Source organism: Pristiophorus japonicus, chromosome 18 (assembly GCF_044704955.1).
Source record: "Pristiophorus japonicus isolate sPriJap1 chromosome 18, sPriJap1.hap1, whole genome shotgun sequence".
Lineage (NCBI taxonomy): Eukaryota > Metazoa > Chordata > Chondrichthyes > Pristiophoridae > Pristiophorus > Pristiophorus japonicus.
In genome coordinates this window covers 87,583,921-87,602,128 of record NC_091994.1, presented here as the reverse complement: position 1 = coordinate 87,602,128, position 18,208 = coordinate 87,583,921, and the positions used below count along the sequence as shown (strand labels likewise).

Sequence of the window (18,208 nt, the reverse complement as noted above, 5' to 3'; positions counted from 1 at the left end):
CAAAGTGAATAACCTTACATTTCCCTACATTATACTCCATCTGCCACCTTACTGCCCATTCACTTAGTCTATCTATATCCCTTTGCAAATGCTTTATGTTCTCCTCACAGCTTACTGTCTCTCATAGCTTTGTATCGTCAGCAAACTTGGATACATTACATTCAGTCCCTTCATCTTGGTCATTAATATAGATTGTAAATAGCTGAGGCCCCAGCACTGATCCTTGTGGCACCCCATTAGTTACAGCCTGCCAACCTGAAAAAGATCAGTTTATCGCTACTCTCTGTTTTCTGTCCGTTAACCAATCCTCTGTCCATGCCTCCAGGGGATTTGTTGGCTTTTAGTCCCATTACCTCCAATCCCATGTCCTTATTTTGTATAATAACCTTTTATGTCATCATCATAGGCAATCCCTCGGAATCGAGGAAGTCTTACTTCCGCTCCTGAAGTGAGTTCTTTGGTGGCTGAACAGTCCAATACGAGAGCCACAGACTCTGTCACAGGTGGGACAAATAGTCGTTGAGGGAAGGGGTGGGTGTGACTCATTTGCCGCATGCTCTTTCCGCTGCCTGCGCTTGACTTCTGCATGCTCTCGGCGTTGAGACTCGAGGTGCTCAGCGCCCTCTCGGATGCACTTCCTCCACTTAGGGCGATCTTGGGCCAGGGACTCCCAGGTGTCAGTGGGGATGTCGCACTTTATCAGGGAGGCTTTGAGGGTGTCCTTGTAGCGTTTCCGCTGCCCACCTTTGGCTCATTTGCTGTGAAGGAGCTCTGAGTAGAGCACTTGCTTTGGGAGTCTTGTGTCTGGCATGCGAACTATGTGGCCTGCTCAACGGAGCTGATCGAGTGTGGTCAGTGCTTCAATGCTGGGGATATTAGCCTGGACAAGGACGCTGATGTTGGTGCGCCTGTCCTCCCAGGGGATTTGTAGGATCTTGCGGAGACATTGTTGGTGATATTTCTCCAGCAACTTGAGGTGTCTGCTGTACATTGGTCCAAGCTCATGGTCTACAGGGCTGTAGTAATACTTGCCCTCCTGAATGGCTCAGAGACATGGACCATGTACAGCAGACACCTCAATCTTTTATGTGGCACCTTATCGAATGCTTTTTGGAAATCCAAATATACTACAACCAGTGGTTCCCCTTTACCTACCCTGCTAGTTACATCCTCAAAAAACTCTAGTAAATTTGTCAAACACGATTTCCCTTTTATAAAACCTTGTTGACTCTGCCTAATCATGTTATGATTATCTAAGTGCCCTGATACCACTTCCTTAACAATGGATTCCAGCATTTTCCCGATGACTGATGTCAGGCTAACTGGCCTGTAGTTCCCTGTTTTTTTCTCTCTCCCTCCTTTCTTGAGTAGCATTGTTACATTTGCTACCTTCCAATCCGTTGGGACTGTTCTAGAATCTGGAGAATTTTGAAAGATAAAACCAATGCATCCACTATCTCTGCAGCTGCCTCTCTTAGAATCCTAGGATGTAGGCCGTCAGGTCCAGGGGATTTGTCAGCTTTTAGTCCCATTAGTTTCTCTAGTACTTTTTCTCTACTTATATTAATTACATTAAGTTCCTCACCCTCATTAGACCCTTGGTTCCCCACCATTTTCGGTATGTTTTTTGCATCTTCTACTGTGAAGACAGATACAAAATATTTGTTTAACGTTTCTGCCATTTCCTTATTCCCCATTTCAGCTGCCTCAGTCTCTAAAGGACCAATGTTTACTTTTGCTACTTTCTTCCTTTTTACATACTTGTAGAAGCTCTTACAATCTGTTTCTATATTTTTTACTAGTTTTCTCTCGTAGTCTATTTTTTCCCTTTCTATCGGTTTTTTGGTTGCCTTTTGCTGGTTTCTGAAACTCTCCCAATCCTCAGGCTTACTGCTATTCTTCGCAACATTATAAGCTTCTGCTTTCAATCTAATGCTATCCTTAACTTATTTAGTTAGCCATGGATGGATCACTTTTCCTGTTTTTGTTTTGTTTCTCAATGGAATGTATTTTTATTGAGAATTATGAAATATTTCTTTAAATGCTAGCCATCGCTTATCTATTGCCGTACCTTTTAATCTATTTTCCCACTCTACCTTAGTCAACACACCCTTCATACCTATGTAATTGGCTTTATTTAAGTTTAAGACTCTAGTTTCAGACTTGGGTAAGTCACTCTCAAACGTAATGTGAAATTTTATTGTATTATCACTCTGCCCCAGAGGATCCTTTACTATGAAATTGCGAACTAACCCTGTCTCATTACACAATATAAGTTCTAAAATAACCTATTCTCTGGTTGGTTGCATGATGCATTGTTCTAGGAAACTGTCCCGAATGCAATTCATGAATTCGTTCTCCACACTATTACTGCAAGTTTGGTTTGCCCTGTCTATATGTAGATTCAAGTCCTACATTCGCCTCTAATTTTCTGATTTATACTCTGCCCTACATTACCACTACTCGTTGGAGGCCTATAAACAATTCCCACCAATGTTTTCTGCCCCTTGCTGTTTCTTAGCTGCATCCAAACTGATTCTACTTCTTGATTTTCAGAGCTAAGATCCTTTCTCTCCACTGTCTTTATTCTATCCTTTATTATTAGGGCTACCCCTCCTCCTTTTCCATTTTGTCTATCTCTTCTAAAAGTTAAGTATCCTGGAATATTTACTTCCCAACCTTGGCCATTTTGCAACCACATCTCCGTAATGGCTATTAGATCAAACCTATTAATTTCTATTTGTGCTATTAATTCATCTATTTTGTTGTGAATGCTTCGCACATTCGTGTATATAATGCCTTTAGCTTTGATTTATTTCTATATTAATGCACAAGCCAGATACATTTATAATGCACACAATTTAAAAATTAAACTATATTCTTCTTTTTAAAAAGTCCCTAAAAGCTGCAGAAAATATAAAACACAAGTCATTTTTTTTCTTTTTTCCTTGCCATTCTTCTCCCCATCTCTCCTGAAGACGTTGAATTACTTCTGGGGTATTTTTCATGTCACCATCCAGTACCTTGTCCAATGGCCATTATTTATGTGTGAGCCAGGACATCACCTGTTGGTGGGAAATTCAATTGTGGGGGGCAGCACAGTTGTGCCCGATCCTGTCATTACCTGATGTCCATGTGCAGTGGTCACAATGATCAGGTGTAGGAGACGAAGCTGATTTTACTCCTCTTTACCATAAAGCCACTGAACCTAATTGTAGCACTCCACCACCAACCCAGCAATTACAGTTCCCTCTCCTCAGGCATTGTCCCCTTCCCCTTCAAATTTGACGTCATTGCCCCTCTCTAAAAACCACCCCTCTCCTGCAAACCACCACCCTATCTCAAACCTTCCTTTATTTACCAACATGTGTTGAACGTGTTGTAGTCTCCCAAATCTTTCCCGCCCCTGCCACAGACCTGAAAAGGCCCTTATCAAAGTCACAAATGACATCCTATGTGACTGTGACCATGGTAAACTATCCATCCTCGTCCTTCTCGACCTCTCTGCAGCCTTTTGACACAGTTGACCCCACCATCCTCCTCCAATGCCTCACCTCCATCATCCAGCTGAGTGGGACCGCACTTGCCTGGTTCCATTCATATCTATCCAGTCATAGCCAGAGAGTCACATGCAATGGCTTCTCTTCCCGCTCCGGCACCGTTACTACTGGAACAAAGTTCCCTTTAAATGTTTTGGCTCCTTAATGGGCCCATTCAAATTCCCACGCATGCGTAGTTTTTTCTATTTAAAAGCCGGTGTGCCGGCTGCGCGGGAGCTTTAGATAGTTCTGCGGCCACACAGCTTAATGGGAACATTGCGCTGGAGTCCTCCAAAGATCTATCATTGGCCTCCTCCTGTTTCTCAACTACATGCTGCCCCTCGGTGCCACCATCTGAAAACACATCAGGTTCCACATGTACGCTGACAACACCCAGCTCTACCTCACCAACACACCTCTCAATCCCTACACTGTCTCTGATTTGTGTCACTGTTTATCTGACATCCAGTAGTAAATAATGGGAATACCGAAGCCATTGTTTTCAGTCCCCGCCACAAACTTCTATCCCTAGCTACTGACTCCATCCCTCTCCTTGGCAACTGTCTTTGGCTTAAACAGACCATTCGCAATATTGGTGTTGTATTTGACCCCGAGATGAGCTCCAACTACCTATCTGTTCCATCGCCAGGACCGCCTACTTCCACCTCCGTAACATCACCTGACGCAGCCCCATCTCAGCTCATCTGCTGTTGAAATCCTCATCCATGCTTTTGGTGCCTCTAGCCTTGACTATTCCAATGCACTCCTGGCTGGCCTCCTAGCATTCACCCTGTATAAACTTGCGGTCATCCAAAACTCTGCTCCCCGTGCCCTAACTCACACCAAGTCCCGTTCACCCATCGCCCCTGTGCTCACTGACCTACTTTGACTCCTGGTCCGGCAACACCTCAGTTTTAAAACTCGCATCCTTGTTTTCAAATCCCTCCACGGTCTCTCCCCTCTCTCTGTAAACTCCTCCAGCCCCACAACCCTCCGAGATCTCTGCACTCCTCCAATTCTGACCTCTCATGCATCCCCGATTTTAATCAGTCCACCATTGGTGCCTTTCAGCTACCTAGGTCCTAAGGTCTGGAGTTCCCTCCCTAAACCTCTCTACCTCTCTCTCCTCCTTTAAGACGCTCCTTAAAACCTACCTCATCTGTCCTAATATCAAATTTTGTTTGATAATGCTCCTACGAAGTGCCTTGGGACATTTTACTATGTTAAGGGTGCTATATAAATATAAGTTGTTGTTGATCAGCACTAATTGGCATTCAAACATTGGAACCTCTGACGCTGTATGGCTCACCTATTCAGTGTATAAACTTACTGGATTATCAGGAGAAAATCTTCAATAAAAAGTAATCAAATTCACATATAGCGCATCTATAAACAACTTGAAGAAATCAGATTGAATACTATGGTATGTTAGCCAAGACTGGTGTGCATCATTAAAGTGGCAACAATATTGAGCTAGTTACAGCTTGTGGTAAATACTAGTGTGTGCACACTGGCTATCACTGAGCCTGGTGACTCTGACAACATCAGGAGCATTCCAGATCAGTGAGAAATAAATTTGCCTTTGTGTCTGAGAAATGTTACAAATAAAGTGGTTCTGTAAAAGAAAAAAAACAATTGTCAGAAAGGTGATATTTTGCCTTCGGCCTCTAGGTGTCACTGCAGCACAAACAAAATGGACCTTCCTCCAGTTGCTGGTGGCTGATCCTCTTTATGTACTGAAGCCATCACAGGGAGTTCCTTATACCTTCATATGGGATCAGGTATGTCTTCGGCCTGCACTGATCGTACTGTCTGTCATGTTTAAAATGGTCTCTGCCTGATTCTGTTTCTTTTTCTCAGTCGCTGTTTAAATATTAGCTTTACCATAACAAAGCTTTTGAAATTACCCTCTCACATTTCTTCAAATAATTTTGAAAAATAACCAAACAGCTACTGTTGGAGACTGACGAGAAACAATCTTCCAGTCAGGGTGGCAAATTGCTACCAATGCATCCTGGAAAATTGGGCTCACCGCTCACACTAGGCTACAAAACCGACATTCCAATAACAGAGCCATACACCTTAAATGCTGACATTTAAAATAAAGTAGAGTGGCAAAGAGACATGGTGTAGATAAAGGGGTCATTAAAAGTAGTTATCATAATGAGGGAAACAGAATCCTTGCTTTTACATCTAGAGACATAGAATGCAAAAGCAAGGAGAACTTTTGAACATGTAGAAAACTTTAATTAGGTCACAATTGGAATATTTTGCAGTTTTTGATGCCCCATTATAGGAAGGTGGATATAAAACCAATAGAAAAGGTGCAATGTAGATTCATTAGGCTGTTACCAGGGGGTTATGCATATAGACTTGGGAAGTAATGTTTTTTTCATTAGAACTGAGAAGAATAAGAACTATGAGGCCAAAGTAGACTGGAAATGGCTACTTGATGGTAAATCAGTGTCGGAGCAGTGGGAGGTATTCAAGGAGGAGATCCTGAGGGCACAGAGCAAGTATGTTCCTTTAAAGAAAAAGGTTGGGGTTAACACATCTAGTGTTCTTGGATGTCAAGGTACATACAGGGTAAGATAAAGAAAAAAGGGAAACTTATGACAGATATCGAGAACTCAATACTGCAAAACTCTAGAGGATTAAAAAGTGCAGGGGTGAAATTAAAAAAGATACCAGGAAAGCAAAGAGAGAGCATGAAAGAATGTTAGCAAGTAAAGTCAGGGAAAACCCAACGATGTTTTATAAATACATTATGAGCAAGAGGATAACTAGAGAAAGAGTGAGGCCACTAGAGACCATAAAGGAAATCTGTGTGTGGAGGCAGAAGATGTGGGTATGATTCTTAATGAATACTTTGCATCTGTTTTCACAAAAGAGAGGGATGATGCAGACTTTGCAATGAGGGAGGAGGAGTGTGAAATATTAGCCGAGATACACATAGTGAGAGCGGAAGTATTAAAGGGCATTGCAGCTTTGAAAGTGGTTAAGTCCCCAGGCCTGGATGAAATGTATCCCAGGCTGGTAAAAGAAACAAAAGAGGAAATAGCAGAGGCTCTGACCATCATTTTCCAATCATCTCTAGCTACAGGTGTGGTGCCAGAGGACTGGAGGACTGCTAATGTTGTACCTTTGTTTAAAAAGGGAGAAAGGGGTAGACCGAGTAATTATAGGCCAGTCAGCCTAATCTCAGTGGTGGTAAAATTATTGGAAAAAATCCTGAGGGAAAGGATAAATCTTCATTTGGAAAGACATGTTAAGGGAAGGTCGTGTCTGACTAACTTGATTGAATTTTTCAAGGAGGTAACCAGGAGGGTTGATGAGGGCAGTGCGTATGATGTAGTGTATATGGATTTTAGCAAAGCTTTTGATAAGGTCCCACGTGGCAGATTGGTCACAAAAGTAAAAGCCCATGGGTTCCAGGGCAAAGTGGTAAGTTGGATCCAAAATTGGCTCGGAGACAGGAAGCTAAGGGTAATGGTTGATGCGTGTTTTTGTGACTGGAAGGCTGTATCCAGTGGGATTCCACAGGGCTCAGTGCTGGGTCCCTTGCTTATTGTGGTATATATCAATGACTTGGACTTGAATGTTGGGGTTATGATTAAGAAGTTTGCAGATGACACGAAAATAGGCTGTGTGGTTGATAATGAAGAAGAAAGCTGCGGACTGCAGGAAGATATCAATGTACTGGGCAGGTGGGCAGAAACGTGGCAAATCCGGACAGAAGAGGAGGACTAGGCAGGTAGTGCAGGAGTCCCCTAATTCCATTTCGCTCTCTAACTGGTACTCTGTTCTGAGTACCGGTGAGGGCGATGGTAGCTCTGGGGAGTGCAGCCAGAGCCAAGTCCACGACTCAGCTGCACAAGAGGGGAGGAAGAAGAATGGGAGAGCTATAGTGGTAGGGGCTTCAATAGTCAGTGGAGCAGACAGGTGTTTCTGTGGCCGCAGATGTGACTCCAGAATGGTATGTTGCCTCCCTGGTGCCAGGGTCAAGGATGTCACCGAGCGGCTGCAGGGCATTCTGGGGGGAGGGTGAACAGCCAAAGGTCATGGTCCACATCGGGACCGATGACATAGGTAGAAAGAGGGATGAGGTCCTGCAGGTAGAGTTTAGGGAGCTAGGAGCGAGATTAAAAAGTAGGACCTCAAAGATAGTAATCTCCGGATTACTCCCGGTGCCACGAACTAGTCAGAACAGAACTAGGAGGATAGGGAAGATGAATGCGTGCCTGGAGAGATGGTGCAGGCAGGAGGGCTTTAGTTTCCTGAGGCATTGGGTCCGCTTCTGGGGGAGGTGGGACCTGCACAAGCCAGACGGGTTGCACCTCAACAGAGCCAGGACCAATATCCTCGTGAGGGAGGAGGCGGGGGGGGTGTTGCTAGTGTTGTTGGGGAGGGTTTAAACTAGTTTGGCTGGCCCCCTAACAGTAGTATCTCTGTTGGTCGGAGTATAAACCAGGAAATAGTGGGGGCTTGTAAAAATGAACAGCAATAATCATGGGTGATTTTAACCTCCATATTGATTGGTCTAATCAAAATGGTCACGGTAGCCTTGAGGAAGTGTTCATAGAGTGCATAAGGGACGGGTTCCTTGAGCAGTATGTAATGGAACCCACCAGGGGGGCAGGCTATCTTAGATCTGGTCCTGTGTAATGAGACAGGAGTAATAAACAATCTCCTAGTAAAGGATCCCCTTGGAATGAGTGATCATAGCTTCGTTGAATTTTAAATTCAGATGGAGGGTGAGAAAGTTGGATCTCAAACCAAGTTTAAATAAAGGAGACTACAAAGGTATGAGAACAGAGTTGACTAAAGTGGACTAGGAAAATAGATTAAAGTGTAGGACGGTTGATGAACAGTGGCATACATTTAAGGAAATATTTCACAACTCTCAAGAAAAATATATTCCAGTGAGGAGGAAAGGGTATAAAAGAAAAGATAGCCATCCTTGGCTAACTAAAGAAATAAAGGACGGTATCCAATTAAAAACAAGGTCATACAAAGTGGCCAAAACTATTGGGAGGACAGAAGATTAGGAAGCTTTTAAAAGCCAGTAAAGAATGACTAAAAAAATGATTAAGAAAGGGAAGATAGACTATGAAAGTAAACTAGCACGAAATATAAAAACAGATAGCAAGAGTTTCTATAGGTCTATAAAAAGGAAAAGAGTGGCTAAAGTAAATGTTGGTCCCTTAGAGGACGAGACCGGGGAACTAGTAATGGGGATCATGGAGATGACAGAAACTCTGAAAAAATATTTTGTATCAGTCTTTACCGTAGAGGACACTAAAAATATCCCAACAGTGGATAGTCAAGGGGCTATAGTGGGGGTGGAACTTAACACAATCACAATCACTAAGGAGGTGATACTCAGTAACTTAATGGGACAAAAGGCGGATAAATCCCCTGGACCTGATGGCTTCCATCCTAGGATCTTCAGAGAAATAGCCTGGATTCTGGGGAGGTCTGGCAGATTGGAAAACTGCAAATATAATGTCCCTATTTAAAAAAAGAGGCAGACAAAAAGCAGGAAACTATAGACCAGTTAGCCTGACATCTGTGGTTAGGAAAATGTTGGAGTCCATTATTAACGAAGCAGTAGCAGGACATTTGGAAAAACATAATTCAGTCAGGCAGAATCAGCATGGATTTATGAAAGGGAAGTCATGTATGATAAATTTGCTGGAATTCTTTGAGGATGTAACGAACAAGGTGGATAAAGAGGAACCAGTGGATGTGGTGTATTTGGACTTCCAGAAGGCATTTGACAAGGTGCCACATAAAAGGTTACTGCACAAGAAAAAAATTCACGGGGTTGGAGGCAATATATTGGCATGGATAGAGGATAGGCTAACTAACAGAAAATAGAGAGTCAGGATAAATGGTTCATTCTCAGGTTGGCAATCAATAACTAGTGGGGTGCCGCAGGGATCAGTGCTAGGACCCCAACTATTTACAATCTATAGTAATGACTTGGAAAAAGAGGCCGAGTATAATGTAGCCAAGTTTGCTGATGATACAAAGATGGGAGGAAAAGCAATGTGTGAGGAGAACACAAAAAATCTGCAAAAGGACATAGACAGGCTAAGTGAGTGGGCAAAAATTTGGCAGATGGAGCATAATGTTGGAAAATGTGAGGTTATGTACTTTGGCAGAAAAGAATTAGAATTAAAGAGCAATTTATTATTTAAATGGAGAAAAATTGCAAAGTGCTGCAGTACAGCGGGACCTGGGGGTACTTGTGCATGAGACACAAAAGGTTAGTATGCAGGTACAGCAAGTGATCAGGAAGGTCAATGGAATCTTGGCCTTTATTGCAAAGGGGATGGAGTATAAAAGCAGGGAAATCTTGCTACAGTTATACAGGGTATTGGTGAGGCCACACCTGGAATGCTGCGTACAGTTTTGGTTTCCATATTTAAGAAAGGATATACTTGGTTTGGAGGCAGTTCAGAGAAGGTTCACTAGGTTGATTCTGGAGATGAGGGGGTTGACTTGTGAGGAAAGGATGAGTAGGTAGGGCCTCTACTCATTGGAATTCAGAAGAATGAGAGGTAATCATATTGAAACATATAAGATTGTGAGGGGGTTGGACAAGCTAAATGCAGACAGGATGTTTCCACTGATAGGGGAGACTAGAACTAGGGGGCATAATCTTAGAATAAGGGGCCGCCCATTTAAAACTGAGATGAGGATTTTCTTCTCTGAGGGTTGTAAATCTGTGGAATTCGTTGCCTCAGAGAGCTGTGGAAGCTGGGACATTGAATAAATTTAAGACAGAGATAGACATTTTTTAAACTATAAGGGAATAAAGGATTCTGGGGAGCGGGCAGGGAAGTGGACCTGAGTCCATGATCAGATCAGCCATGATTGTATTAAATGGCGGAGCAGGCTTGAGGGACCATATGGCCTACTCCTGCTCATATTTCTTATGTTCTTATTCTTAAGTGTGAGATAATGCATTTGGGGAGGTCTAACAAGGCAAGGGAATACACATTAAATGGTACGCCACTGAAAAGTGTAGTGGAACAAAGGGACCTTGGAGTGCAGGTCTATAGATCCCTGAAGGTAGCAGGCCAGGTAGATAAGGTTGTTAAGGAGGCATATGGAATACTTGCCTTCATTAGTCGAGGCATGGAATATAAGAACAGGGAAGTTATACTTGAATGTATAAAACACTGGTTAGGCCACAGTTGGAGTACTGTGTGAAGTTCTGGACACCACATTACAGGAAAGATGTGATTACGCTGGAAAAGATGCAGAGGAGATTTACAAGAATGTTGCCTGGACTGGAGATTTCTGGCTATAATGAATGATTGTAGATGCTGGGTCTGTTTGCTTTGGAACAAAGGAGGCTGAGGGGAGACCTGATTGAGGTATATAAAATTGAGAGGCCTGGATAGAGTGGATAGGAAGGACCTGTTTCCCTTGGCAGAGGGGTTAACAACTAGGGGGCATAGATTTAAAGTCATTGGGGGGAGGTTTAGAGGAGATATGAGGAGAAATGTCTTCACCCAGAGGGTGGTGGGGGTCTGGAACTCCCTGTTTGAAAGGGTGAAAGAGACAGGAACCCTCACATTTAAAAAATACTTGAATGTGCACTTAAAGTGCCGTAACCTACAGGACTTTGGACCAAGAGTTTGAAAGTGGGATTGGCTGGATAGCTCTTGATGGCTGGCGTGATGGGCCAAAATTGCCTCCTTCCATGCTGTAAATTTCTATGATTCTTTGAGGTCTTCAGGAGTATGAAGGCTAATGAAGGTGTCAGCTTTGGCTCAGTGGTAGCCTCTGAGTCAGAAGGTCATGGGTTCATAGGAACAGCAGTGGACCATTCAGCCCTTTGAGTCTGTTCTGCCATTCAATTAGATCATGACTGATCTGTACCTCAACTCCATTTACCAGCAGAAGCTCCATATCCCTTGATACCCTTACCGAACAAAAATCTATCGATCTCAGTCTTGAAAACTCCAATTGTCCCAGCATCCACAGACTTTTGGGGAAAGAATTCTAGATTTCTATTAATCTTTTTGTGAAAAAGTCCTTCCCGATTTGCCTCCTAAATGGCCAATCTCTAATTATGACCGCCCTCATTCTTGATTGTTCCAACAGGGGAAATAGTTTGCCTGTATCTACCCTATCAAATCCTTTTAACATTTTAAACACCTCAAACAGATCACCCCTCAATCTTCTACACTCAAGGGAAAACAAGCCAAGTTTATATAACCTGTCCTCATAATTTAATCCTCGAAACCCCAGTATCATTCTGGTGAATCTGTAGTACACCGCTCCAAGATCAATATAGCCTTCCTGAGGTGTGGTGCCTGAAATTGAATGCAGTACTCGAGATGGGATCTGATCCAAGCTCTGTACAACTGAAACATAACTTTCTCATTTGAAATTCAACCCATTTCACATAAAGGCCAACTTTCCATTAGCACATGTCTGTGGCAGCTCGAGTATGGACTCATTTTGGTCTAAACAGAATGTATAATCTTTCATACCAAGCACTTGTTTACTTCTCAGGATTAACTCTATAAATCATCATCATAGGCAGTCCCCTGGGGTCAACACTAAAAATGAGTACTCAGGTGACTGATGAACTAATTTTAAATGGTGGCAGATGTCTATGCATGAATTCTTTTAACGTGGGGTGGCCTTTGCAAACCAGCCACCCCACGGGTTTGATGGAGCAAGGCATTGGTTCAGTGGCAAGGGGATCCAAGACGACTGGAGACCAGGCTCCGCCACATATGCCAATACATACACACAAACTTAAACATGCTCCTACTGTCCTCCTTCCTTCCTCCTTCCCACAGGGCCTCTGTCTACGTGGAATTCATTGTACGCAATGTGAGCCTCACGACCTCATAGCCTCGTTATTGGCCCGTGCTGCGCCTTCTCTTGGTCTTGTCCACGCTGCTCCACCTCTGGGCTCCGACCTCTCCGCTCCTCTGTGCCTCGTCCGTTCATTCCTCTCTGCTTCCGCCCTCCGGAACTCGCCGGTCCTGAACTCCGCTCCACGCTGCTTCCGACCGCTCCTCGCCGCTTCCAAACTCCGCTCCTCGCCGCTTCCGACCTCTGTTTCTCCCGCTTCTACTCTTGGGTCCCGACCCCTCCACTAGCCTCCACCACGCTCCAAGAGATGCCACCAATCATCTACCTGCATTCTGATGATGTCTAATTTAGTTGCCCACTTTGGTTTTGTCGCCTTCTCGAGACCGTTATTGATTCTGCTGCTGCAGTGACTAGCTTTTTTTGATTTGCCCACAGCTCCAGCCTCGCGCTCCAAACTGCTCCTCTGTCCCATGAGGTCGGGCTTTTTTTGATTTGATTTGATTTTCTGTGTGGTGTTAGGGAGGGAGTTCCAGGATATTGACCCAGCTACGATGAAGGAACGGTGATATATGTCCAAGTCAGGATGGTCTGTGACTTGGAGGGGAGCTTGCAGGTAGTAGCATTCCCATGCACCTGCTGCCATTGTCCTTCTCGGCGGTAGAGATTGCGGGTTTGGAATGTACTGTTGAAGAAGACTCGGTGAGTCGCCACAGTGCATCTTGTAGATGGTACACATTGCACCCACAGTGCGTCGGTGGTGGAGGGAGTGAATGTTTATCAATCAAGCGGGCTGCTTTGTCCTGGATGGTGTCGAGCTTCTTGAGTGTTGTTGGAGCTGCACTCATCCAGGCAAGTGGAGAGTGTTCCATCACACTCCTGACTTGTGCCTTGTAGAAGGTGGAAAGGCTTTGGGGAGTCAGGAGGCGAGTCACTCGCCGAAGAATACCCAGCCTCTGACCAGCTTTTGTAGCCACAGCCTTTATGTGGCTGGTCCAGTTAAGTTTCTGGTCAATGGTGACCCCCAGGATGTTGATGGTGGGTGATTCGGCTATGGGGCTCCTCAGATAAATCATATGATGAAACATTTTGCTAACCCTTCTAATAATATTGAACGTAGACAAGCATTCCACAGACGTTAGACTATTCTTGATATCTCTTTATGCAGCAATCAAATTAAAGTGACTGCCAAAATCCCATTGACAATTATCAAAAATATAGCAACCCCAAAAATCCTTGGATGCCGCTGACCTCTGCTTCTGACTCCTCATGAGTGTCCCAGGTCAGGGGGAGGTCATCTCATTTTAATATCACGCCTCTATGGGCGCATCTTGGGTGTCTACTGTGGGTGGATAGTGGAAGCTGTGACGCAGGATGGCGGCTTGAGTGAGCTGCATTGTAAGACGGCCAATCAAAAACATTGGCTGCCAACATATCTGGGTCTTCCATGTCATGATCTGGTCTGAAGACTCTAGTCGGCCCCCAAAGTGACCCAGGCACCGGATTCTTCCCTGGCATCCAGTACACTGGGTGGATAGGTGGTGGGAGGCAATGGAATTCTGGTATGGGAAATTCACCCCAGCCCAACCTTGTCTGACATCAGGGGCCATGTTTGGGATGATGGAACTACTGACTTCCCCAGGCCCCCAGATACTGAAAGCCTGGTTGGTATCCTGCTATTTTCAGGTCCTGCCCAATTTAACATCCCCTTCCATTGCATTCCCAATCAATTTACACTGGAATTGTCCCACATGCCCCAGGGAAATTCAGGGCTCGTCTGTTGAAATATGGCAAGTGTCCCATATCATCACAGGGCTAACAACAGTCGTTATAGTGGAGAAAGTGCCATTTTGTCTCTCTTTTGTCCAAAAACTGGTGAATAGCCTGCAATTAATGAGACGCTAATGAAACTGAAGGTGTGCTGGTATTGAAACATGCAATTCCTGAAAATTCAATTTGATTTAATACAATCATGATCAGATCAGCCATGATTGTATTAAATGGCAGAGCATGCTTGAGGGACCATATGGCCTACTGCTGCTCATATTTCTTATGTTCTTATTCTTAAGTGTGAGGTAATGCATTTGGGGAGGTCTAACAAGGCAAGGGAATACACATTAAATGGTACGCCACTAAAAGTGTAGTGGAACAAAGGGACCTAGGAGTGCAGGTCTATAGATCCCTGAAGGTGGCAGGCCAGGTAGATAAGGTTGTTAAGGAGGCATATGGAATACTTGCCTTCATTAGTCGAGGCATGGAATATAAGAGCAGGGAGGTTATACTTGAATGTATAAAACACTGGTTCGGCCACAGCTGGAGTACTGTGTGAAGTTCTGGACACCACATTACAGGAAAGATGTGATTACGCTGGAGAAGGTGCAGAGGAGATTTACAAGAATGTTGCCTGGACTGGAGATTTCTGGCTATAATGAATGATTGTAGATGCTGGGTCTGTTTGCTTTGGAACAAAGGAGGCTGAGGAAAGACCTGATTGAGGTGTATAAAATTAAGAGGCCTGGATAGAGTGGATAGGAAGGACCTGTTTCCCTTGGCAGAGAGGTTAACAACCAGGGGGCATAGATTTAAAGTCATTGGGGGGAGGTTTAGAGGAGATATGAGAAGAAATGTCTTCACCCAGAGGGTGGTGGGGGTCTGGAACTCCCTGTCTGAAAGGGTGAAAGAGACAGGAACCCTCACATTTAAAAAATACTTGGATGTGCACTTAAAGTGCCGTAACCTACAGGACTTTGGACCAAGAGTTGGAAAGTGGGATTAGGCTGGATAGCTCTTGATGGCTGGCGTGATGGGCCAAAATTGCCTCCTTCCATGCTGTAAATTTCTATGATTCTTTGAGGTCTTCAGGAGTATGAAGGCTAATGAAGTTGTCAGCTTTGGCTCAGTGGTAGCCTCTGAGTCAGAAGGTCATGGGTTCATAGGAACAGCAGTGGACCATTCAGCCCTTTGAGTCTGTTCTGCCATTCAATTAGATCATGGCTGATCTGTACCTCAACTCCATTTACCAGCAGAAGCTCCATATCCCTTGATAGAAACATAGAAACATAGAAAATAGGTGCAGGAGCAGGCCATTCGGCCCTTCTAGCCTGCACCGCCATTCAATGAGTTCATGGCTGAACATGCAACTTCAGTACCCCATTCCTGCTTTCTCACCATACCACTTGATCCCCTTAGTAGTAAGGACTACATCTAACTCCTTTTTGAATATATTTAGTGAATTGACCTCAACAACTTTCTGTGGTAGAGAATTCCACAGGTTCACCACTCTCTGGGTGAAGAAGTTTCTCCTCATCTCAGTCCTAAATGGCTTACCCCTTATCCTTAGACTGTGACCCCTGGTTCTGGACTTCCCCAACATTGGGAACATTCTTCCTGCATCGAACCTGTCTAAACCCATCAGAATTTTAAACGTTTCTATGAGGTCCCCTCTCATTCTTCTGAACTCCAGTGAATACAAACCCAGTTGATCCAGTCTTTCTTGATAGGTCAGTCCCGCCATCCCGGGAATCAGTCTGGTGAACCTTCGCTGCACTCCCTCAATAACAAGAATGTCCTTCCTCAGGTTAGGAGACCAAAACTGTACACAATACTCCAGGTGTGGCCTCACCAATTCCCTGTACAACTGTAGCAACACCTCCCTGCCCCTGTACTCAAATCCCCTCGCTATGAAGGCCAACATGCCATTTGCTTTCTTAACCACCTGCTGTACCTGCATGCCAACCTTCAATGACTGATGTACCATGACATCCAGGTCTCGTTGCACCTCCCCTTTTCCTAATCTGTCACCATTCAGATAATAGTCTGTCTCTCTGTTTTTACCATCAAAGTGGATAACCTCACATTTATCCACATTATACTTCATCTGCCATGCATTTGCCCACTCACCTAACCTATCCAAGTCGCTCTGCAGCCTCATAGCATCCTCCTCGCAGCTCACACTGCCACCTAACTTAGTGTCATCCGCAAATTTGGAGATACTACATTTAATCCCCTCGTCTAAATCATTAATGTACAGTGTAAACAGCTGGGGCCCCAGCACAGAACCTTGCGGTACCCCACTAGTCACCGCCTGCCATTCTGAAAAATACCCATTTACTCCTACTCTTTGCTTCCTGTCTGACAACCAGTTCTCAATCCATGTCAGCACACTACCCCCAATCCCATGTGCTTTAACTTTGCACATTAATCTCTTGTGTGGGACCTTGTCGAAAGCCTTCTGAAAGTCCAAATATACCACATCAACTGGTTCTTCCTTGTCCACTCTACTGGAAACATCCTCAAAAAATTCCAGAAGATTTGTCAAGCATGATTTCCCTTTCACAAATCCATGCTGACTTGGACCTATCATGTCACCTCTTTCCAAATGTGCTGCTATGACATCCTTAATAATTGATTCCATCATCTTACCCACTACCGATGTCAGGCTGACCGGTCTATAATTTCCTGTTTTCTCTCTCCCTCCTTTTTTAAAAAGTGGGGTTACATTGGCTACCTTCCACTTGATAGGAACTGATCCAGAGTCAATGGAATGTTGGAAAATGACTGTCAATGCATCCGCTATTTCCAAGGCCACCTCCTTAAGTACTCTGGGATGCAGTCCATCAGGCCCTGGGGATTTATCGGCCTTCAATCCCATTAATTTCCCCAACACAATTTCCCGACTAATAAGGATTTCCCTCAGTTCCTCCTCCTTACTAGACCCTCTGACCCCTCTTATATCCGGAAGGTTGTTAATGTCCTCCTTAGTGAATACCGAACCAAAATACTTGTTTAATTGGTCCGCCATTTCTTTGTTCCCCGTTATGACTTCTCCTGATTCTGACTGCAGGGGACCTACGTTTGTTTTTACTAACCTTTTTCTCTTTACATATCTATCGAAACTTTTGCAATCCGTCTTAATGTTCCCTGCAAGCTTCTTCTCGTACTCCATTTTCCCTGCCCTAATCAAACCCTTTGTCCTCCTCTGCTGAGTTCTAAATTTCTCTCAGTCTCCGGGTTCGCTGCTATTTCTGGCCAATTTGTATGCCACTTCCTTGGCTTTAATACTATCCCTGATTTCCCTTGATAGCCACGGTTGAGCCACCTTCCCTTTTTTATTTTTATGACAGACAGGAATGTACAATTGTTGTAGTTCATCCATGCGGTCTCTAAATGTCTGCCATTGCCCATCCACAGTCAACCCCTTAAGTATCATTCGCCAATCAATCCTAGCCAATTCACGCCTCATACCTTCAAAGTTATCCTTCTTTATGTTCTGGACCTTGGTCTCTGAATTAACTGTTTCATTCTCCATCCTAATGCAGAATTCCACCATATAATGGTCACTCTTCCCCAAGGGGCCTCGCACAACGGGATTGCGAATTAATCCTCTCTCATTACACAACACCCAGTCTAAGATGGCCTCCCCCCTAGTTGGTTCCTCGACATATTGGTCAAGAAAACCATCCCTTATGCACTCCAGGAAATCCTCCTCCACCGTATTGCTTCCAGTTTGGTTAGCCCAATCTATGTGCATATTAAAGTCACCCATTATAACTGCTGCACCCTTATTGCATGCACGCCTAATTTCCTGTTTGATGCCCTCCCCAACATCACTACTACTGTTTGTAGGTCAGTACACAACTCCCAATAATGTTTTTTGCCCTTTGGTGTTCTGCAGCTCTACCCATATAGATTCCACATCATCCAAGCTAATGTCCATTCTAACTACTGCATTAATCTCTTTAACCAGCAATGCTACCCCACCTCCTTTTCCTTTTATTCTATCCTTCCTGAATGTTGAATACCCTTGGATGTTGAGTTCCCAGCCC

At 44.2% G+C, this 18,208-nt stretch overlaps 1 protein-coding gene across 10 annotated transcripts in view; it reads left to right on the top strand.

The window, feature by feature from the left end:
* Window positions 1-18,208, top strand: part of LOC139228830 (protein-arginine deiminase type-2-like) — a 120,999-nt gene that overhangs the window by 17,407 nt on the left and 85,384 nt on the right. For all 10 annotated transcript variants that reach the window (XM_070860257.1, XM_070860258.1, XM_070860249.1 and 7 more), the window contains exon 2: window positions 5,211-5,320. The gene's annotated coding sequence lies outside the window, so the exon portion shown is untranslated. The remainder of the gene's footprint in view (window positions 1-5,210; window positions 5,321-18,208) is intronic.